The sequence below is a fragment of the Leucopleurus acutus genome, assembly GCF_964270905.1.
Source record: "Leucopleurus acutus genome assembly, chromosome: 7".
Classification (NCBI taxonomy): Eukaryota; Metazoa; Chordata; class Mammalia; order Artiodactyla; family Delphinidae; genus Leucopleurus; species Leucopleurus acutus.
Window position 1 is genome coordinate 66,722,944 of NC_139150.1, and position 24,901 is coordinate 66,747,844.

Sequence of the window (24,901 nt, forward strand, 5' to 3'; positions counted from 1 at the left end):
TTTTAATAAATTTATTTATTTATCTTTGGTTGTGTTGGGTCTTTGTTGCTGTGCTCGGGCTTTCTCTAGTTGCGGCGAGCAGGGACTACTCTTCGTTGTGGTGCACGGGCTTCTCTTTGTAGTGGCTTCTCTTTTTGCAGAGCATGGGCTCTAGATGCACAGGCTTCAGTAGCTTTGGCACACGGGCTCAGTTGCTGTGGCTTATGGGCTCTAGAGCACAGCCTCAGTAGTTGTGGCGCACAGGCTTAGTTGCTCCGCGGCACGTGAGATCTTCCCGGACCAGGGCTTGAACCCATGTCCCCTGCATTGGCAGGCGGATTCTTAACCACTGCGCCACCAGGGAAGTCTCAAGATTTTTTTTCTTGATCATTGATTTTGAGCAACTTGATTGTGATTTGCTTTGGTGTGGTTTTCTTCATATTTCTTATGTTTAGGGCTTTTTGCTTCTCAGATTTGTGGCTTCCTCAAGTTTGGAAAAATCTCAACCATTCTTCAAATCTTTTTTTTGCCCCCCACCACTCTCCTCCCCTCCACAAACTCGTTATCCTTATATTAGCTCACTTGAAGTTGTCACCCAGCTCATTGGTGCTCATTTATTTACTTTTTTAGATTCATTTTTCTCTGTTTCATTTTTGAGTAGTCTCTATTGCTATATTTTAAATTCAGCAATTTCCTGCAATATTTTCTGTTAATGTCATCCAGTATGTTTTTCATTTCAGACATTGTAGATTTCATCTCTGGGAGTTTGATTAGCATTATATCTATATCTCTATATATGAAACTAATGTTTATTATTGAACATACGGAATACAATTACAATTGTTTCAATGCTCTTGTCAATTAATTATATCATGCATCAATTCTGAGTTAGATTTAACTCGTTGTTTTTTTGTATTATAGATTTTTTTGTTTGTTTCCATTTTTGATAACTTTTGGTTGTGAGATGTTGTGAATTTTATCTTATTGGTTGTTTTTATATTCTGTAAGACTTCTGGACCTGAGTTCTGGGACACAGCTAAATGACTTGGAAACAGTTTTCATCTTTTGAGTCTTTCATTTAAGATTTGCTGGGGAGGACCAGAGCAGGTGTTACAGCACCTTATTTCGCACTCCTGAGGCAAGAACTCTCTAAGTTCTCTACTCAGTGCTGAGTCAGTTATGGTTTTCCAATATTTCTGATGGGAATATACTCTGTTCCTCTCTCCATGTGAGTCTTGAATGCTGTTCCCTTTAATCTTCTTGGATGATTCTTTCAGCAGTCTTGGTTAGTTTCCTTACATGCTTGCGTTGATCAGTTCTCTGCTGAATAGTCAAGGGGACCCTCTACAGATCTCCATGGTTCTCTCTCTGTGCAACTGTGCAGCTCTCTCCACTCCAGTACTCTGCCCTACAAATTCTAGCCTCCTTGTGTTCTCCTCAGACTCTAATCTCTGAGAGTTCACTTGTGTTTTTCCTCCTTGCATTGTGGCCTGTAAAATCCCTCAAAACAGTAAGTTGGGGCAGTTGTAGGGCCCATCTCATTTGTATCCTGCCAGTCAGGGATCAGTGTCTCATTTCCTGATACCCAGTCTTGAAAACTGTTGTTTCTTATACACATGTACACACATATGCACACACATGTGCACAGGCATACATACATATCATATGGTTTGTTCGTTAATTTCAGGCAGGGGGATAAATCAGTCTGTCTTACTCCATCTTGCTCTGGAACTAACTCTGTTATATTAGTTTCTGCTGTACAGTGAAGTGAATCAGCTATATGTATGCCTATATCCCCTCCCTTTTGGATCTCCCTTCCCCCCTTCACCCCCCCCATCTAGGTCATCACAGAGCACCGAGCTGAACTCCCTGTGCTATAAAGCAGGTTCCCACTAGCTATCTGTTTTACACATAGTAGTATATTTATGTCAAACCTAATCTCCCAATTTGTCCCACCCTCCCCTTACCCCCCGTGTCCACATGTCTGTTCTCTACGTCCACGTCTGTATTCCTACCCTACAAATAGGTTCATCTGTACCATTTTTCTAGATTCCACATATATATGTTAATATATGATATTTGTTTTTCTCTTTTCTAGATTACTTCACTCTGTATGACAGACTCTAGGTCCGTCCACATCTCTACATATGACCCAATTTCATTCCTTTTTATGGCTGAGTAATATTCCATTGTATATATGTATGCCATCTTCTTTTTTTTTTTTTTTTTTTTTTTTTTTGCGGTACGCGGGCCTCTCACTGTTGTGGCCTCTCCCATTGCAGAGCACAGGCTCTGGAAGCACAGGCTCAACGGCCACGGCCCACGGGCCCAGCCGCTCCGCGGCATGTGGGATCCTCCTGGACCGGGGCATGAACCTGTGTCCCCTGCATTGGCAGGCGGACTCTCAACCACTGTGCCACCAGGGAAGCCCTGCCCCATCTTCTTTATCCATTCATCTATCATTGGACATTTAGGTGGTTTCCATGTCCTGGCTATTGTAAATAGTGCTGCAGTGAACATTGAGGTACATGTGTCTTTTTGAATTATGGTTTTCTCAGGGTATACGGCCAGTAGTGGGATTGCTGGATCATACGGTAGTTCTATTTTTAGTTTTTTAAGGAAACCCCATACTGTTCTCCTTAGTGGCTGTATCAATTTACGTTCCCACCAACGGTGCAAAAGGGTTTCCCTTTTCTCCACACCCTCTCTAGCATTTATTGTTTGTAGATTTTTGATGATGGCCATTCTGACTGGTGTGAGGTGATACCTCATTGTAGTTTTGACTTGCAGTTCTCTCATAATTAGTGATGTTGAGTATCTTTTCATGTGCCTCTTGGCCATCTGTATGTCTTCTTTGGTGAAATGTCTATTTAGGTCTTCTGCCCATTTTAAAATTTTTAATTGTTTTTTTTGATATTGAGCTGTATGAGCTGTCTGTATATTTTGGAGATTAATCCTTTGTCCGTTGGTTCATTTGCAAATATTTTCTCCCATTCTGAGGGTTGTGTTTTCATCTTGTTTCCTTTGCTGTGCAAAAGCTTTTATGTTTAATTAGGTCCCAATTTTTTATTTTTGTTTGTATTTTCATTACTCTAGGAGGTGGGTCAAAAAAGACCTTACTGTGGTTTATGTCAGAGTGTTCTTCCTATGTTTTCCTCTAAGAGTTTTATAGTGTCTGGTCTTACATTTAGGTCTTAAATCCATTTGGAGTTTATTTCTGTGTATGGTATTAGGTAGTGTTCTAATTTCATTCTTTTACATGTAGCTGTCCAGTTTTCCTAGCACCATTTATTGAAGAGGCTGTCTTTTCTCCATTGTATGTTCTTGCCTCCTTTGTCATAAATTAGGTGACCATATGTGCGCAGGTTTACTTCTGGGCTTTCTGTCCTGTACCATTGATCTATATTTCTGTTTTTGTGCCAATACCAGACTGTCTTGATTACTGTAGCTTTGTAGTATAGTGTGAAGTCAGGGAGCCTGATTCCTCCATCTCCGTTTTTCTTTCTCAAGATTGCTTTGGCTATTCCGGGTCTTTTGTGTTTCCATACAAATAGTAATTTTTTTTTCTAATTCTGTGAAGAATGCCACTGGTAGTTTGATAGGGATTGCATTGAATCTATAGATTGCTTTGGGTAGTAAAGTCATTTTCACAATATTGACTCTTCCAATCCAAGAACATGTTATATTTCTCCATCTGTTTATGTCATTTTTAATTTCTTTCATCTGTGTTTTATAGTTTTCTAGGTACAAGTCTTTTGCCTACTTAAGTTTATTCCTAGGTATTTTATTCTTTTTGTTGCAGTGGTAAATGGGATTGTTTCCTTGATTTCTCTTTCTGATTTTTCTTTGTTGGTGTATAGGAATGCCAGAGATTTCTGTGCATTAATTTGGTATCCTGCAACCTTACCAAATTCATTGATGAGCTCTAGTAGTTTTCTGATGGCATCTTTAGGATTTTCTATGTATATTATCATGTCATCTGCAAACAGTGACAGTTTTACTTCTTTTCCGATTTGGATTCCTTTTATTCCTTTTTCTTCTCTGATTGCCGTGGCTAGGACTTCCAAAACTGTGTTGAATAAGAGTGGCGAGAGTGGACGTCCTTGTCTTGTTCCTGCTCTTAGTGGAAATGCTTTCAGTTTTTCACCATTGAATATGATGTTTGCTGTGGATTTGTCATATATGGCCTTTATTATGTTGAGGTAGGTTCCCTCTATGCCCATTTTCTGGAGAGTTTTTATCTGATTATCTCAGTAGATTCAGGAAAAGCTTTTGACAAAATTCAACTCCCATTTCTGATAGGATGCTTTTTGAATTGTTAGAACCTGTTAGATGAATGTTTTTCAAAGGCATCCATTGTGGTGCAATGGGAACAGTGATATAAGGCTGTGAGAGCCTCATCCTTTCTACCAATGACCATCTGTATAAGTTTTATCAAGGGATAGACTCATGGAGTCTCCTGGTTGGATGAGACTCTACAGGTTATGTGGCTGATCCTCCAGCTGATGCATAAAACCCTTTCTGTACAGTCTCTCCTATACTCTCCCATGTTGGGCAACTTGCCTGTTTAAAGGACACGTTTCCTATTTAGATGTTTCTCATGGTTAGAAACTTCTTAACTTACATGAGCTAAAGTCTTTCTCCCACTAACTCCCGTCTAGATTTGTCTAGTGAAGTCATGTGAAATTACTCTAATCCCTTTTCCACACAATAGCCCCCCTTACATTTGAGGGCCAAGTGCCTGCTTTCTTCCCAGGGCATCTCCAGGATAAATATCTTGATCTCTCTGAACCTCAGTTGTCTTATCTCTAGAATGTAGTTACAGAAAGGATTCCTGCATCTGTGAGTGCCTTCGTGAGTGAGATACCATGCTAGATGCTAAGGATACAGAAGAGAATATACTGTCTCTGCCTCCCAGAAACTCACCAGGGAAGAGAAGTCAAATGATGCAGCAGAGAGATGAAAAGCCCTCTTAATAGAAGTGTGCAAAGTGTGCTGGACCCTTCACAAGATTTTAGAGAAGATTAAATTAATTAAGATATTGGAAGTATAGTCTGTACACTATAAAAGACTGTAAGTGTGTTTGGTATTCCTATTAGCGGTAGTCAGAGATGTACCAATAGCTGATCTGTCCCCATTATTTTTTCTGAAGCCTGTTGTGTCTCTGACCTTTTCAGTTTGAAGCTTCTGTTTGAAACCTCTGAGTTCCACATAATTAGTGAGTTTGGATAGGTGATGGTGCCCACAGGGGGCTAGAAACATGCCAATAAGTTTATCTTTCCTCCTGCTCTTGCAGGTTGTTTGGGTTCAGGGCTTGTAAAAGACAATTGTACTCAGTGATTTTTTAAGTGAATTCAGATCTTATAAGCTAGGGACACCGTAAATCTCTAATGATGCTTTATTGTTTAAAACTCCAGATGGTGATGGTAATACTTCAGCTTTTCTCCATATGGAGAAACAGAAGACAGCTTTCAGAAGAAAGCAGTGGCAAAATTCAGATATCGTCATTTTGTAACAGTAGGTCACTCTGTGTCTCCCTCACAGGGTGTTTGAGCTTCTCATGGTGATTTTTCAAGCATCTGTTTACTTTGCCAAGCATATCATAAATGTAAATAAGAGGAAGAACTATATATTGATGTGACATGATGCTGAGGTTAGGGTTTGCCACAATATGGCAGCATTTCTTACACTTGGTGAACTTAAAAATGCAGATTCCCAGAGCCTACCTCCAAATACTCGGATTTAGCTGTCTGGTGGGTGTTGGGAGAGGGGGAGAGCTGCTGCAGTGTACTTGAAATTCGTTTCTGGATAATTCTAGTACAGGTGGGCGCTGCATTGAGAAACACTGGGGGCGGAGTGCGCCTGTGATATGAGGGCAGTAAATCTTGTCCCGCCTCTGACTATGTATTTGTTCTTGCCTCCACTAACTTTGGAGGGTCTCCTTTTTATCAGGAGTTTATATCGTGAGGAGTCAACAAGATGAGTCAGATAGTTCCATTCTCAAAGAATCTTCAGTATAGCCTTAAGATGTCTGTAGATCCTGGTTTAGTAACTACATGACTTGGAGTGGGTTACTTTTAAGCTTAGTGATATAACCTGGATAATACAATCTACCTTTTCTTCAGGATTTTTAGGAAAACTGATTAAAGGTTAATAGGAAGACTATTATCTTCCCTAAGCTGGACAAGAACTGATTGAGTATAGCTGATATCCATTATTCAAGAGAAAACATTTCTCCATGCCATCTTGAGCATTCATTTCCTTTTGGACGTACTTTTGTTTTGTTTCGTTTTATAGTTGTAATTTAACTATTTGGCCTTTGAGTGTGCTGTAAAATGTTGGGTTACAAAAGTTCCTTCTGTTACCAAATGGCTCATCAGGATTTAGACTTCTCTGGGCCACTTCCCTTCAGAGTCTGCTAGGGCTGCTACCACCACCACTTATTGTCTTTGTAAATTAGCTGTTTTCTTCTGTCAGTAATTTCTGTTCAAATCTGATTATACCAACTAGGCTTCCACTAGGAAGTGGTAGGTGTAGGTGTATCCAGGGCACTCTAAATATAATTACTGGGTTCTTTGAGCTAGCTCATTATTTCGGCTTCATGGTGCCCCATACCCCTTTCTTTCACAGATGTCTTTAGCTAAATCACCAGTACCTGATTAGTAAATTTGCTTCAATTGTAAAAGATAAACAGTACTCTATAGTAAAAGCACATTTAAAATACACAGAAAGCAGAAAAAAAAAAAAAAAAAAAACCACCGCAACGTTTTCTGAGAGACGAAGCAAGCTTACTGCTGTGGTATAAATAAATGGTCTTTGTGGATTTCATTTGCATTATTTCTGTACCAGAGTTTTCATAATGTACCCTCAAAATCTCACATTATATATTTCTTACTTCTTTTTTTTTAACATAAAGAAAACTACCAACAACGATATATTTTTGAAAAGTAAAACATCATATGCTTTTTGTACATGCTTATAAGCCTTGCGAGAGCAAGGCCTCAAAAAATTGGGGAAAGACTCAGAATTGTTCCTCTCCAGGGAAATCTTTAGTAAAAGGTGAAAGATTTATATGATCTGAAGAGAAACCAGAGTATATTTCTTACTTTTTTGTAGCATCAATAATCAGTGTTTGAGGCATCTTCTAGCGTTTCTCCTGACTGCCCACTTTTATTTTTTACAAACATTGAAGTCTTAAATTTTTAATTAAAAAATATGAATGAGTAAATTCTCTGATTGTGTGGTGTAATTAATCTCACCTGACTTTTGCCTTTATTATCACCCACATGGTACATGCTTATAAGTAGTTAATAATTTAGTCACTTCTTTCTGAATATTAACAAATGAGTCTATATGAATTTCATACACCAACTTAAATACAAAATGCCTTGATGACAGGTCTGGTTGAGAAATGTATCTCAACAATCTGTGAGATGAAAGAGTTGTTAACTTCTCATAAACTTTCAAATCACGTGGATGAGAGTTTTTTAAAAAATTGACTGTAATGAAAAGGTAGGTTTTAGGTAATATCTTTTAACACCTGAGATCAGTATTCTCTTCATATTTTCTCTCAGCACTACCTTCCTGAGGCAATTCTGCGTTCTTCCTCTCTTTGCCGGAGGATTTCTGCTACCTACGAAGACCCTTTCCAAATGTATTTTCTGGGATTTTCTCTCTCCCACAGTCAAAACTTATATGTCTTTTCCTGATTTTTCTTTAAGCGCTCTGGCCTCCATTGTTTTTGATGAGAAGTCAGCTGTTAATTTTATGTTCCACAGTGGAACAAGTTGTTTTCCTCTGGTTGATTTCAACAATATATCTTTGGCTTTCAACAATTTGATGAGTTTGGGTGTGGTTCTCTTTGAATTCATCCTACTTGGAGTTCATAGAGCTTCTTAGAAATATAGATTAGTATGTTTTTTAAAAATCAAATTTGGAACATTCTCAGCCTTTATTTCTTTGAATATATTTCTGTTCCATTCTCTCTCCTTTCCTTCTGATACTTTCAGTGTGCGTATGTTCTACAGTTAATGGTGTCCAACCTTTCTGAAGCTCTTTTTATTTTTTTCTTCTTTTTTCTTTCTTTTCTTTGGATTATATAGTCTCTATTCATCTGTTAATAAGTTTCCAGTTCAAATCTGCAGAGCCACTGTACTGAATTCTTCATTGCAGTTACTGTACTTTTTAACTCCAGAGTTTCCATGTGGTTCTTTGTTGTATTTTCTATCATTTTGTTGATATTCTCTGTTTGATAAGACATTGTCATCATACCTTCCTTCACTTCTGTAAGCTTGGCTTCCTTTTGTTCTCTGAATATACTTAAAATGGCTGCTTTCAAGTCTTGTTAACTTCTGGGCACCTGTAAGTTTCTATTGCCTGTTTTTTTGCCTGTGTATGGGTCAAACTTTTCTGGGTTTTGTTGTTTTTTGGGTGTTTCATAATTTTTTTGTTGAAAACTGCACATTTTAGGTAAAATGTTGTAGCACCTCTGAATACTGACGCTCCTTTCCCCTTCCTTTTTGGAGGAAGTTTGTTGAAGTTGGTGTTAGGTCATTTATTTATCTGTTTAGTGACTTGGCTGGACTAATTCTGTAAAGTCTGTTTTTCCCCACGTTACGTCCTCTATGACGTTCTTGCGTAGGATTTTTTTTTTCTTGTTTTTATTTTTGGCCTGAATTCTTAAGGGTTTTCTGTGGGTCTTTATGAACCATTTATTGATCACAGTTTGTGCTTAAGCCGCCCTAGCTACTTAGATGTGTGTGTGTGGTTTGTAGACTGCTTTCACACTTCAGGGAGTTTACAGTTTCTACCCATTTTTAGCCAGGGTCCAGTAGTTCAGAGGTCTTCTCTCCAGTCTCTCCAGGGAGGGTTCAGCACTAGCTAGGCACAAAGTCTTCCAGACCACAAGGGATAGATATGATTTTATTTTTAAGCCCAACTTCCTGACTTCCTTCTAGGTTAGAGTGGCTTATTGTTTAGCCAGTGTTTTGGTCAAAGGTTTTGCTTAAACCTTTTAAGTCAGTAAGGCTTCCACATTTTGCTGATGGATCTGTGTATGACTTGGGGAGTTTTCATGACTGCCCCAAGTCCCACTCTGGTTACTCCTGAGTGGGTACAGCCTAGGATATGTTCTCCCTCTTTAGGACCCTCAGGGATGAGTGTGATCCCAGGAGCACTCTTCCTGGATGTCTCTTAGGCTTTGTTAAATTTATGGCTGGTCCATCATTTTGTAATACGTATGATACATCATGATACTTACATCATGAAGCTACTAGGTGCATGTAATTATTTGCTTGCCACCGGAATCTCCATTGTTTTTGACAGTGTCCTTAGGCATGAACTTCTCCCTGCTATGTCCCCCCAAAAAACAGTCGATTCAGGCAGCATCCTAGAGCTCTCTGTCATTAGGGCTTCCCTCTTCTCCTGGGCAGAACCTCTGTGCCATTACCTCAGATCTTTGGACGGCAACAGTAGCCCGCTTCTCCCTGAGTGACAGCCCCTCTCTACAAGCAGGCACTGCATGGTATTTTAGCTTGCTTCTCTCAGTGTGGAATCTTTGCCTGATGAGTGAGCTAGGGTTGCTCACTTGGTGATTGGAGCCCTAATGTTCTCAGCCTGTTGCTCCTGGGGCCAAGCCCTGCCCTGCACGTAGAAAAGGAGTCGGGGAAGAGGATGTAGTCCTCTCAGCAGCACCTGCCCAGATTTGTGCTTCTGCATTGGAGGGTTAGGAGTGGAGGAATGGGAGACCCTGGCAGCCTAGCCTGCCTCTCTCAGATGAAACCATAGCCCTAGACTAGGAGCTGGGGAGAGATAGAACCCTGTTCTTGGCTGCCTTGTCTGTTCTTGGCTAACCTACCCAGATTAGAGCTTCCATCACCTCCTCTTTTCCTGAGTTTTTTCAAGGCTTTGCTGTAGGCTAAGAGATATTTAGCTCATCTGGCGATTAATCCCTTGTAGTTGAATGTGCTTCTTAGGTTGTGGTTTCTTATAGCTTTATGTCTCTGTTGCTAGTACCATTAACGTCATAGGAAGTACTCAGTAAACGTCCCTGGATGAATGAGTGGATGAATACCATATTTTTCAAGTGATGTATTTATTTTTACTCAGAGTGGGTGATGTATACAATGGGGCTTTTGAGTACTTGGGAGCTCTGCTGGGTGTGGAAGTAGGTCTACACTCTGCTGACCTAGGCCAGTCATAGCCAGTCAGAACTTTCAAAATAAAAGGAGGATAAAGAACTACCACATGGCACGTGAGTAAGAAAAGACAACCCAATAGCAGAGCAAACATCAGTAGCAACCAAAAAAAACAAAAAAATAGGCACATATATGCACAGGCAGCCCATAGAATAGGTATCCCAGAAGATCAGTTAGTGTGAAAGGATGTTCACCTTCCCTAGTAATCAGGAATATGGAAATTGAAAGCAATATTGTAATATACATCCATAACTATCAGATTTGCAAAAATTAAGAAGTCTGACAAAACTAAATATTGAGGAAGATGTGGAGAAATGGGAATTTTGGTACACTGAAGGGGGGCTATAAATTGGTACAACTTCTTGGGAGAGTAATGTGGCAGTAATGAAATAAACTGAAGATTCATGTATCACGTGTACCTTATGACACAGTAATTTCACTTCAGGGCACATATCCTAGAGAAAACTCCTACTCATGCAGCAGGAGACACTCACAGAGGGATGCTTATTGCTGTACTGTTTGTAATAGTGAAAAGCAGAAAACGACCCAAGTATACGTCACTAAAAAAATAAATTTTTATGTAGTCTTACAGAGGAACACTGTACAGCAGTTCAAGTGAATCGTCTGCCTCTACCTACAGCAACATCTGTAGGTTTGATGTGTGACAAGTTATGGAAGGATGGGTGCAGTATGATACCATTTATATATGCTAAAAACAGAAAATAAACCTTTACACTGTTTACAGATTTTATAGCACAGGTTTCAGCATACCATGATCTGTGGGCCAAATCTGACCCATGGCCTATGTTAGAACAACTCACTAGCTAAGAATGATGTTTATATTTTCAAATGATTGTAAAAACAAACAAAAAGCAAGCAAGCTATGGCTTTTCTCCAAGCAGGTCAGATAGACACTCCAAGGGAAGCTTGGAGCTCTGAAAGAAAGTTTACTGTATAAAAGGGAGAGTGTGCTTTAATTTAAAAAAAAAGTATGAGGCATAGAATGTATCTGATTGTCTTATAAGCCTGCTGTAACAAAATACCATAGACTGAGTAATTTATAAACAACAGAAATTTATTTATCATAGTTCTGGAGGCTGGCAGTCTAAGATTTGGTGTCTGTTGAGGATCCTCTTCCTAGTTCATAGATTATCATCTTCTCACTGTTTCCCCACATGGCAGAAGGTGCTGTCTGGGGGTCTCTTTTATAAGGGCACTAATCTTATTCATGAGGACTCCACCCTTATGATCTATTCACCTACCAAGGGCCCCACCTCCTAATACTATAACACTGGAAGTTAAAATTTCAACATATGAATTTTGGGAGGATGAAAACACTGTCTATAGCACTGACCGTCAAGTCCTAACCTAGTTCTACTTGCCACTTTACTAAAACTTTGCTATCCCCTGGTAAACATATGCTCTGTGTGTCTAGAGTCATATTCCCTCAGCATAGCCTGGTGGATAGTTCCAGCATCCTTCCTCCAGCCTTTCTGCCCCAGGAGTTTCTTCTGTGTCTTGGAATTTTAGCTTTTTCTGGGTTTTGCCTGACCTATCTGGAGGCAGCCTTCAACCAGTGGAAACATGAATCAGATGACTGCCCCAGCTTCATCCAAGGAACAGTACTGAGGTGTGTTCCACATGGTTCCTCACAGGGACCACTGCAGGAGCAAGCCACATTACCCAATTCTGGAGTGTGGTAACCAGCTCCAGAACACACTTTTCTGGGCCTTGCCTTTCTCTGCCCCACTCTTCCTGCTCCCTCATTCTGCTTGCTGGGACCACCATGCAAATAAACTGCTGCCACTTCATGCATGACCCAGACTCTGTTTGGGGAAGCTCCAAGCTAAGACAGACACATAGACAGTAAAAGAACAAAACTGCCGTTGGGAAGGAGAGTGGTACTGTGGGGGTGGCGGAAGCAGAGGGGGGCACAGGGAGCATGAAAGGAGCTTTAATTATATTTTTACATTTTACTTATTCATAAGTATCCACAACAACTAGGGCAGAAGGTGAGCTTTTTAAAAGCTGAGTTGTGTACAGATGGGTATTTACATTTTAGAGTTTGAAATCATGTGCCAGATTTCTATGTGAAAATAGTCTTCCTCTTAAGTTTTCTTCGGGAACCTGTTTCTTATGGTGCTTAAAATCCAGCTTCTGCCTTGACATGTTGATCATACCTTTTTGAGTGACAGTAATTCATTATGAGAATAAAAGAAAGGCACCCATATTTAAATAGTAGAGAAAATGCACCAGAGTAATTCAATTGAAAGAGACTTCCCCTTCATTTTTTAAAAAGATACTTCACAGGATAACTTTCTCCTCTAGTAGTAGTGATATCGAAAACCTTCTGCTGTGTTCAAGATATGCTCCTGAGCTCTAAATGACAGGGTGAGCATGCTCTACGTTAGGAAGTATTATGTAAGAGCAGAAGGTAATTCACTCCAGAGAAACACAGTTTACAGGAAACTATAAAATAACTCATTGGGAACATTTCTTTTAGATTCCAGAAAATTAAGTCCCACTGTGGGTTTTCATGCAGAGTGTAGAAAAGGGAAACAAAACCAAAACAAAAGGACAACAACAACAACAAAATTGTGTTCTCTAAGCCCCCTTAGAGAGCAGGATGTTTTTATTAGCATATTTGGGATTTGATGCAGGCAAGACTTCTTTCAGAAAGAAGCCATATGTTCTCTTGTGCATGCCAGATTTGTGACAATCACGATTCTGTGGTCTTGCAAATGAAAGCAAAATGTTGTGTAGCCCTCCCAGCAGGGATGAAACCTTTTCCTAAAGCAGCATCCTTTTGTGATACCCAGCTCTCATTTGACTGAGCTGCTTTGCGCTCAGTATATCTAGCAAAAGGTGTTAAAATTATAAATCCTCTCCTTTTACCCTCATTGCTCATAGGATGAAGGCCTTCATTTGGCCCAAAAAGGCCTGCAGTGTCTGACTCCTGCCAGCATCTCCAACATCATCTTGGGTGCCTTTTCCTTCCCTCTCTAATCTTCATTCATGCTGGGCTCTTGGAGGAGCCATGCTTACCCCGGGACCTTTGCACATCCTCCTCCTGGTCTCTTCCTTGCCTGACAAATAAAAAGCGTTCAGGGCTTCCCTGGTGGCGCAGTGGTTGAGAGTCCGCCTGCCGATGCGGGGGACGTGGGTTCGTGCCCCGGTCTGGGAGGATCCCATTTGCCGCGGAGCGGCTGGGCCCGTGAGCCATGGCTGCTGAGCCTGTGCGTCTGGAGCCTGTGCTCCGCAACGGGAGAGGCCGCAGCAGTGAGAGGCCCGCGTACCGCAAAAAAAACAAAAAACAAAAAACATCCAGTAAATACTTTCCAAATGAATGATAGAGGTTAGAAAGTAGCAGAATCTTACATGGTGGTGGTGGTGGAGATGCTGTGGCAGGCAACAAGCATATAAAAAAGGCACCACTTCTGTCTAATCACCAGTGTTTTAAATGGGTATGGAATAGGCCAACTCTTCCTTTTACTCTCCTTTCCTATTTTCATCGTAGTCTTATCAGCAGTCATGCCAGCATATTATCTTAATAATAATTTTTTGAAAACTGTTTAAGGTACTGTTGGAGAATGTGTCCAGAGCTGCTGCTGATTATCCTGTATCCATATCCACTTTTTGCCATCAGACTTTGCCACCAGTAGAGGGGTATTTTGAGGGACGGAAGAAGAGATAAGTACCATGATTGTTCAGGGGAATGATACCAAATAGAACTGAAACAGGAAAAGAATAAGCAGACCAAATTAGTGCATAGGTTGGTGTACTGACATACACTGCAGGCCAACCCTGTGCCAGGGCAGTGCTGAGCACTAGGAAACAGAGATGAACAAGACCAAGATCGCTGCCTTCTAGGAACTCTAAAACGTTGGAGAGGCATTCAAGTAGATGATGATAGTACAAAATACAACCTAACAAGTGCTGAATAGAGTTTGACCCAGTGTTACCGAACCAAACTTGGGTCCACTCGCCTGCTGTGCAGCAAAGCCGAGCTGCTGACACCAGGTTGTGGTGAAGGACATACAGTGTTTATTGCCGGGCCAGCTGAGGAGACTGGGCAGCTTATGCTCAAAAGACCTGAACTCCCCAGTGGATTTTAGGGAAGGGTTTCTAAGGACAGAGTGAGGGAGTGGATCCTGGGGCACCTGATCAGCTCGTGCACAGTTCTCTGATTGGTGGGTGGTGAGGTAATCCTGTGTGATCAGCTCATGCACAGTTCTCTGATTGGTGGGTGGTGAGGTAATCCTGTGTGATCAGCTCGTGCACAGTTCTCTGATTGGTGGGTGGTGAGGTAATCCTGTGAGGTCACAGGGATCAGCATTAATCAGTCCTCAGGCTCCAGCTGGTCTGGGGGCTACGTGCTCATGGTCATCATGTAGTTAGCTTCTTCCACCTGGTGGAGGTTTTAGTATCTGCAGAACAATTCAAGGACATGGCTAAGGATATTATCTGTAGCCCCTGAGGAAGAACTAAAGGTTCTTGACTAACGTATTCTTATTTTGTCTTGCTTGACTGTTTTCCTTTGTTTCTGCATTTTCTCACTTTTCTGATTAAATGTGTTCTTTGGAACTCGGGAAAAGCCTAGGAGACTAAAGCTTTTCTACAGACAAGAGGCAGGTGGGGGATATGAGGGGTGGGGAGTCTGTCCTTGGGAAGGCCCTACAGTGTCTTGCTCAGTGTCACCAGGGCTGTGGGAGCACAGAGGAATTTGGACATCTTTACAGGGGAAGGTACAGGTGACCTAGTGACGATTTGATCACAGTAGGTACATAGGCACAGGAAGAAAGTTACAGATTTATTATTGAAGGACAGTAAAACTTAACTGATATTAATCAAGTCTTGTTAGTTACCAAGAAAATGCTTAGCAATGATTTTTAGCAATATAGACAGTTACGGAAAGCAAGTTAAATTTTTTAAAGAACTTTCGTACATTAAACTATCCTCTGATGTTGCAGATTGGTATCTATTGATTACCACTAACCCAAGTAGACTCTCTCCTGGAAAACAGGATTTTTCTTTTTTTTTTTTTTTTTTTTGTGGTATGCGGGCCTCTCACTGTCATGGCCTCTCCCGTTGGGGAGCACAGGCTCCTGACGCGCAGGCTCAGCGGCCATGGCTCACGGGCCCAGCCGCTCCGCGGCATGTGGGATCTTCCCGGACTGGGGCACGAACCCATGTCCCCTACATCGGCATGTGGACTCTCAACAACTGCGCCACCAGGGAAGCCTGGAAAACAGGATTTTTATTGTGTATGGGAATCAAGGGACCTGAGTTTCAGTCCTGTCTCTGGTATGACCTGGCTGTCTGACCATAATGTATCTGTTTATCTCAACCCCACGTCCTCAGTGCTCCCCACCCCTGCTCCTCTCCCTACCCTCCAGCACACACAGGTACCCGTGGGATGATGTAGTCCCAACAAAAACACAATTTTACTCCTGCAGTGCTTCTATTCTGAGGGGTGACCAGACTCCCTCCTTCCTGCAACGTCACCTCAAATTAGAATTGGAATCCCTTATTTTGCCAGAAGGACCCCAACCCCCGCAAAGAAAAAAACATACTGCATGCCCTCATGAATGTATTCACTTTCCTCTCACATTCTCCTACTTAACCTCTACTTGCTAACTCCATGAATTGCTATAACACAGAACTCTGGCTACGTGAGTTGATTTGATAAGAAAACTTAAGAGGTCACTTCTGAAAAATGGGTTCTCAGTATAGCATTGCATTCTGAAATGTAAATCTCCAGTTCCTCTTTAACTGGTAACGAGTGCCCGCAGGAACACCATTTTGCTCTTTAAAGTTCCTCATCTGGGTCGATGCCGTATGTATTAATGGCCTTCAAGCCTTTATTTGGCCTGGATTTTGGGAAGTGTCTGTGTCTTCCTTCTACCACAAGTTAGTCCTGGGTAGACATATTTTGGAAGTCTCAACCTTACAGTCGCCATGTCTGTGATGTCACTGTGTTACTTTTAGGTAACAGAGTCACGTGGTGGTTCTTATAGGGTAACGACACTAATCCTTTGCATTGGTGAAGTGCTTTACAGTCAACAAAGCACCTACTCAGTCACCTTATATAATCTTCATAACTGTCCTGTGAGGTGGCTTTGAATTATCCACATGTCAGAAAACTTGAGAGGTAAAATGATTTGCCCAAGGTTATCAACCTAGAAAATAACACAGAATGTCCATCACCTTATGGATGGACAAAGAAAATAGGGTATATTCATCCAATGAAATATTATGCAACCATAAAAGGAAGGAGGTACTAATACCTGCCACACATGGATGAACCTTGAAAACGTGATGCTAACTGAAAGAAGCCAGAAACAAAAGACCACGTCATTATATAATTCCATTTATATGAACTATCCAAAACAGATATTTCCATAGAGACAGAAAGTAGATTAGTGGCTGCCAGGGGGTGGGGCCTTGAATGGAGTTGAGGCTGACTGCTAATGTGTACCAGATTTCTTTTTGGTGTGATGAAACTGTTCAAAAATTAGATTATGGTGATGATCACACAGCTCTGTAAATATACTAACAGTCATTGAATTGTATATTTTAAATGAGTGAATTTTGTGGCATGCAAATTATATCACACTAAAGTTGTTAAAATTTTTAATTCATTTTTCTTTTCCCTACACCCCAGAGCTTTAGGGAAGTGACTTTAGGAAGTGTCTTCTTGATACATATTTGGCTTCACATTTCCCTGTCATGAAAAGAGATGCCCAGCCTCTTCTTAAGTCAGTCCCTTCCAAATATTCCTCCATCTCTTCTCTCATGTCCCAATTGAACAAATAAGAGGACAGCCTTCTCAGGGTCCCTGTGTCCACCACTCCCTAGCTGACACTAGCACATCAGTAAGCCTGAGAAGAATTAAAAAGACAGTATTCTTTCTTGTGTCCTTTCCATAGTTTATTTTTTGGCATATTTTTATCAGAGCTTTGCAATCAGTCAACTCATTCAAGAGCAAGTCTCCCACATGGTTGGTTGAAAAGCACTGGGCAGAAACTTGAAAGGAAAGGAAGCCAGTAGTGCCAGTTTGGAGTGCTGGAATTGTATTTAGACCCTGTCCCCAATTTAATGTATAACTTTGAGCAACTCTAAGCCTGGAGGAATGCCAAATACTTCCCACATATATGTTTGTGTTTATGTAAGTGTTTGTGTGTGTGTGAGAAATATAACTATTGGTACAGAATTGACTGAGGCAATAGGAAATGGGACAGTGAAGTGAGTAGTTTCTTTCCACACCTTAAAAGCATATTGGGAAAGAAGGGGTCAAATTAACTCTTAGATGATGTGGGATGCAGTGACATTACTCTGAATACATGCTCTAGCTGTTGCAGCAGGCTTGCCTGTGAAATATACCCTGCAGGGGCAGAGGACACTCAAAGTTCTAATAGTAGAAATAACGGGTAAAAAGCAAACCAGGAATTTGTATGATTGTCGGGGCGGGGAGCTTCCTCCACGTCTCCTTCTCCAACTTCAGCATGAGCCTACCAGGTGTGAATCTCCACAGTCGGCTGCAGTGCGGGCAGCAGACCTTGAAGCTGAGGTAGAAGCAGAGTGGTGCACCTGTCAGGGCTTAGTCTTCTTAGGTGTTGACGAGATGCTTAGCATTCAGGAAATTCTGCCCAGATTATAAATGAAATCTGTATCTGTATCTGCCTTGTCACTAAGGTGCTTTTAACATTTTTGGTTCAGATGATGGAATTTCTGTAGGCATGAGTTATCAAACTTGATATCTCAGACAGGGATCCATCTTTCTGAGTTTTGTGTTGTTATTCTGTGTTCCCAATTGAATCCCTCTATTAGCACGTCAGTGATTTTTCTGTATAAGGTGGTGGATCTGGTGTCTCTTTATTGAATGCCAAGTGGTTGTCCATCCACTTTCATGACTATCTCTGAGGTCTCTTCATATCTTCTCTTTATTGTTATTTAAGGTAAAGCTCACTACAGCTAAGAGCATGGTGCTAGCTTTCTTTGGCTTAGGAAGAAAGGAGGATTTTTCTCAGGATAGAGCTTGGCTGCCACATTTGGTGATGTAAAATGCTATATAGAGAGCTGAGTGTGGATGCGTGAAATACTTGCAGGAAGTCTCTCAAGTGTCTTCAAATACCCATTGGCTTGCAGTTTGTCCTTGATGTTTGCTTTCTGCAAAGGTGGGGTATCTACCTTGAATGGATGGATGGAGGCTGTCCAAGCGTTAGTGATAGAAATGGAGCATATTCTGAGCTGCCTGCCCTGCAGCTGAGACCCAGCAACTGTCAGTTACTCTACTTTTTATGGGCATCTCCTACTAAAGATGATTTATTGTCTTTTTTTTTTTTTAATTTTAGAAGGAGATTTGCATCAAAATAACTCTAATCTGAGAATCTGGGGGTGGGAAGGGGGAGAGTTCCATAGCATTTTCTCTTCAAACACTTTGCATGGCATTTTCTCTTCTCCTTCCTTTCCTAATTGTTATCTACCTTTGATGTACTATAAACAGCACTCCAGCAGGTAGAAATTGCATCAGTTAGGGTTCTTCAGAGAAACAGAAACAGTAGGATATGGGGGCAGAATTTCTTCTTCCTCCAGGGAACCTCACTTTTGTTCTTAAGGCCTTTCAGTTGGTTGGATGCAACCCACCCACATTTTCAAGGATAATCTTATTTAGTTAAACTCAACTGATTGTGGAATTAACACATCTACAGAATATCTTCATAGCAACAGCTAGATCAGTGTTTGATTGAATAACCGGGTACTATAGCCTAGCTAAATTGACTCATCAAATTAACCATAATACAAATAGACATCAAATTTTAAATTGGAAGACATCTTAGAACTCTCCTGGTTATCTAACCACACCCTACCCCTGCCCCATTTAGTGGATGAGGAAACAGAGGTCCAGGGAAGTTTGTGATTTCAGTTCACACACACACAAAAGGGCTTCCCAGCAGTTTCTCTTAACAATTGAAGGTCTGGTACTACTTCCCCTTGCCTTATCAGCTGAGTCATCAGGCATTAGGTTCTAGACTATTCATTAACCAGGACTGAAATCCCAAATGAACTACTGGTACTTTTTTTTCTCTTTTTGAGTTCTCCTTTTTTCTCAAGGGATTTTATGACTGAGCTTTAAATAGAATTTAAAAAAAAAAATACTGTGTGACATAATTCTAGCCCCAAGTCTTAGTGTCTATTTTTAGCAGACACTGTCTTTTTATGTTTTGTTCAGTTTGGGTGGCTTATTGCAGTAGACTATGAAAATGTGTATTTTTTTCCCCTATTGCCAGGGATGGGAAACTTTATGGAAATACTCTCCCGCTCTGTGAATCCCCCTTGCTAAATTACCCCTTATCTGATGAGGAACTAGATTATTTGGGGGAGTTGAAAAATACAGAAGTGGTTATTGGTTTTTTATTCTGCACATTTTATATACTTAAAACTTTTTTTTTTCTTTTCTGAAGGCCAGAAATAGGATCACTTGTGAATGAAACTGTAGGTGATAGTATAAACTATGTTTCCAGGGAGGGACTGAAACTTGCATGATACCTCTCCTACCAACTCCCTTTGAGGGGTGTGTGTAAGTAATTAGCCACATAGTCCATGGGAGGTTCTCACTTTAGGGAAACAGGGCTTAGAAAGTTACTGCTTTTAACTCCAGTGAACCACACCAGAAGCTCAGAGAACATCATGTAAATTAATTTCTGCATTTTCTATATAGTATTTGACAAGAAGCAAGATAGGCTGAAAGCTAGGGAAAAGGCCAAAAGCTTAGCTCACCTAAACTCACTTTAAAGTTTGTGGCTCCAGACATTCAAAGAAAATCATTCGCCATTCTATTGAATTCTTGGGGTGTGGGGGGGGAATCACTAGTTTTTAGATTTTTAGGAACCTTTCTATTTTGCTTCAATATAGTGAGAAATAGCACAGTTAGCTCAATTAACTCAATTTAGATAGATGAAAATGCCTTCACTCATTTTCTAAGAAAGAATACAACATTTCTTGACGGGAAAAATAAATATATATTTTTTGAAATTCACTTTCAAAATATCATGGCATTTAAGCATTCCAATTTAATGACAGCTAAGAAAAACTAGTGTGAAACCTATATCCCATAAAGTGTTATCCACCCTGCCTTTCATACATGGAAATACCACCATCTGGAAAAACAAGATCTACTTGTATTTAGCCAGATACCAAGAAAATACTGCTGTAATTTTGACTTTTCTGTTTCCTTCTGAATATTGGGTATGTCATCAAGTATTACCATTTAATTTTTAGGACCTAACCAATGAATAATAATTAAAGAACTTTCATTAAGATTCAGAGTATGGGCTTCTTTTATTTATTATCATAGGTGATGCCTTTCTACAAATATTGGGAAAACAGTATTTTGAATTTTCTATTTTTTTGCCTGTTGACAGTGAAGAAGATATGACACTTTACAGGGGAGGTAAGAGTCTCAGAAAGAAGACTGAGAACCAGTGCTCACTCATAGTTAAGGGTCCTCCTTCAATTTATTTTTGTCTTAGAATAATTCATTGAGATACATTTTTTTTTTCAACTGATAATTGTCTGCTCTGCAAACACTGTGTTAGGTGCTGCAGTCTCAGATGTTTTCAGACAAAGAAGCATGTGACATGATTCCCACCTTTTGCATCCTATAATAAGACGAGCAGAAGTTCTCAGCAATTTTACTCATCAAGTAGCTAGTTCCAGGGAGTCCAGCAGATGATGTGTTTCATTAAGAGTTCACAGGAAATCTAGTAACTTCCATCTAGGGCAATCAAGATGAAGATGGAGAAGGTGAAATCTGGGTGAACAACTTAGAGAATTGGTAGGATTTGAAAATAAGAAATGAGAAATAGGTCCAGATACAAGGCAGAAGGAATTAACACAGCATATTTGGTGGATGCTAAGGAAATCTGGCTTTGTATAATGAATGATGAGACAAAGCTAAACAAAAACAGGGACATTAGGCAGTAAATAACATTGCAGTAAATAACTTTGCAGGGACATTAGGCAGTGACGTATGAATCAATTTGGTCTTAAGTCTATTGAATTTCACTGATGTGATTTTCAAGGAGGCCTTTATAAAAAGTAGCTGGAGATATGGTAGTTGGATCTTCAGTGTTTGATTGAAATGCAATGCAGGGAAGAATCAGAGCTGCCACTAGAGAATGGAGTGTCTTTTGCCTAGAGTTGACAGTTAATGTGGGAGAGGATGAGTCATTGTTGGAAAGCGGGAGGCATCCTTTGGGCTGGGAACAGTGGTCATTTATTTAAGCTGTCTCCTGCTGCTGGTTCCCTTGACATTTTTCTTATTTGGCATATAGAAAAAAATAGCATGAGACAACACTACTGCAGACTCAGAATTAAGACTTAATTTAAAACGTGAGTTGATTATATTATTTATTTTCATTTTTTGAAGAGAAAAACTATCCCTGAGTGAGGTAATCAGTCTCATTTGCCTTACTTTATGCCTCCTTTCAGTCATCTTAACATTAACATTTACAAAACTACACTGTAGTTCAGTCCACAAATCTTTCCTGAGTATGTGTTGTGAGGAATACAATGAAGAATAAGAAGAAGGTGAGATTTTTGGTTTGATTGGAATACAGAATATATGGAGAGTGTAATAGAAAATAAGATTAAAAGTATAAGCTCTCAGGCCTTCCCTGGTGGCGCAGTGGTTGAGAGTCCACCTGCCGATGCAGGGGACACGGGTTCGTGCCCCGGTCCAGGAAGATCCCACATGCCGTGGAGCGGCTGGGCCCCGTGAGCCATGGCCGCTGAGCCTGCGCGTCCAGAGCCTGTGCTCCGCAACGGGAGAGGCCACAACAGTGAGAGGCGTACTGCAAAAAAAAAAAAAGAGTATAAGCTCTCAGTGTTGTGCTGCATGGGTACAATTGAAGATTTTGAACAGAAGAGTTGTTTTTAGACAGTACAGGTGGGCATATCGACTCATTTATACTGTTTTGTTTGATTCACATAACTTTTGCTGGTATTTATTTAAATAGGGGATCAATTTCTCAAAAAGCAAGCATATTAGCTAAAGTATACTAAACAGCATCGGAAATCATTCAGTTCTACGAAATCTTGGTTTTAGGAACCACCTCACTGGAAAATAGTAGGGCAAAACCATTCTTAAATACATGGTGCTAGGTGAGGAAAACAAAACTGATCGTTGGCCAAATGAGCTCAGAGAGCCTGTCTTCCTCACCGCGACTCTTCTACACAAAGGCAATAGAAGTTTTAGTAACGTTATGTAAAGAACAGGAGGAGAAAATGTTTGGCATACTCCTTAGGAGCGAGAAGATTGTTATTTAACACATTGTTTAATTCAATGCCTTGATATGTTTAGATCCTTTGTGACTTGGGGAAAAGAATAGCCCAGAGAACAATGTGGATGTCGTTTTGAATACTCTTCTTTTTCCGTGAATCTAATTAGATGAGAAAATTTATATCAACCAAATAATCAGACCAGGACCAGTATCTACCTGTTAGCTTCATTCAGTATATTTGGTGAACTGTTTCTCTCAGAGCAGCTCAAATGTCAGCTTTTGTGGAGAATAGAAAGATTCATATTTTCTCTTTCTCCCTTCCTCTCTGTCTTCCTGCCTTCCCCTGCCTCCCCCTCAGTACTTAAGCCAAATAGTTAAAGCCAGTGGACTGATGAGTTGTCCTCCATGTGAGTTACCAGGACTAGTTCTAAATTACTAATGGCCAGTGTGATCCCATTTGATATAGAGCCAGCAATTGTGGTGCTAACCTGTTGATGGATGCAAAATGGGAGGAAGTTAAAATTACTCTCAGTTGAGCAATATGGGATTGAAAGTATTATATAAGCCCTTGTGCTTTTGATGAAGGTCATATTTTATGGCTTAGAGATGGCCAAAATGTGATTAACCCAAGGTTACCAGGATTCTCTAATGTTACTGTAAATGGAGACATTTCTCAGCTGCTTGGTTTTTGTGACAGTTTTGCAAATGAAAATTAAATATCTCATTCACGGGTCATGGGAGGGGTATATCTATAATGATCCTCTTCAGCTAAAATGGGGCCTTGTGATATAGTGAGTTCCGTGACATCGAAAACAGACAGGTAGAACTGAGACAGTTGAGTCGGGGTTGTGTAGCTTATATTTCTTTATTGTGCAGGAGTTCACCAAGATTAGAGTTTCCCAGCCCAAATTTAACAGAAAACCACATACTTCAAGAATAAGACACAAGAGGGGCTTAAGTATGAGCTAAAACTGCCATCACTGAGCAAAGTGAAAGGGAGGGAATCAGTGTAAAACTCATAATAAAATTAGTTTGGTGATAGGGAAAATTCGATATTAATAACCTTTAAGTCCCCTTCTATCCCTTTTTCTATAACTTAAACCTCAACATGCAGGTTAAGTTACTGGCACTTGGAATTCCACTAGGAGGTTCTAAACTGAATCCTAAGGCCTTCCCATCCCCATTTCTGGGTTGGTAAACATCTTTAAGAGAGTAGGTAAAGAAGCTGACTTCTGGGCCAGATCACAGTTGATACAGGCTTTTTAGATTTGGTGATAGTGATGCTACACAAAACCTGGATCTGTGCAGACTGTTGAAATAGTTGATAGCCATCATCACCTAGGATACAGGTTAAGTGAGAGTGCTGATGTCAAGGACCGAAGGTTAAAGCAGTGAATCTAACTCTGGCCATCTGGCCCTTTGAATCTAAAGGAACTTCAGGCAGAAGTGGCCAGCACCACGGACAGCTCTTCAGTGCTGTGGTGCAAATGCAAAGCCACCTAGGGTTTACTTGGGAAAATTGCCTTCCAGGTCCTGGTTCCGCCTCTTCCTAGCTAAAGATCCCTACCATGGACAGGCAGTTTAATTTACTCAAGCCTCAGTTTTCTCATCTGCAACATAGGAATAATGTCTGCTCTACATAGTTCTTACGGTATGCATACTGGATGATAAATTACAAGTGAAAGTACCAGTTATACAAATTAAAGATGTGAATATTGTTTTTACTAACATTTCATTTTTAATCATTGACCTTTATCTGCCTAACATTGTATTATGTTAATGAAAATTGCTAGATTCTTCTCAAAGTATGAAACAACAGTTAAATAAACGGATGGGAAAGACCAGGGTATTTAATCAGATATACAGTTTACTGGTAAGAGAACAGAACTAGGATATATTGCATGTCTTGTAGGTTCACGCACCGGTTTTTATATTTACTATGCCATTTATTTTCATAACAACTCTGTGTACCATGGCAGTCCATTCCATGCCCTTCCATCATAGCATATCCCTCCTGTTAGTGCTGCTGAGGGGAAATCTGGGCCAGAGTGGTGATAGAATTCAGACTCTTGGTTTTCCCAAGAGTGATCTCTTCTAAAGGTTTTCCTGATGGCAGAATGCAGGAGTTAAAGAAAGAGCGTGTAAGGACTATACCTCAGCCCCCTATAAGGGGATATCAGAGCTTCCACGGCCAGAAAGATGGAGCCACGTATCCCAGGACCCTTTTAGAAGGAGGTAACCCAAGCTCACTTGGATGACCCAAGTTGTTACTGAGGTTGCTGCAGGTCTGGCCATGGTGGGGATCCTCAGCAAAGACCCTCAACACAGTGGCTATTAAAGGAAATGGAAAATTATACTTCAGTATCTGTGTATGATAACTTCATGTAGCACAGTGACATCTTAGTAAAAAGCATCTAACTACCTTTACAGTTATTTTAAGAG

The 24,901-nt window shown here is 40.5% G+C and overlaps 1 protein-coding gene across 1 annotated transcript in view; it reads left to right on the plus strand.

Annotated features, from left to right (window-relative positions):
* Positions 1-24,901, plus strand: part of SH3GL2 (SH3 domain containing GRB2 like 2, endophilin A1) — a gene marked incomplete at its 5' end in the record, with an annotated part of 206,359 nt that overhangs the window by 118,737 nt on the left and 62,721 nt on the right. The gene's annotated exons all lie outside the window — the stretch shown is intronic.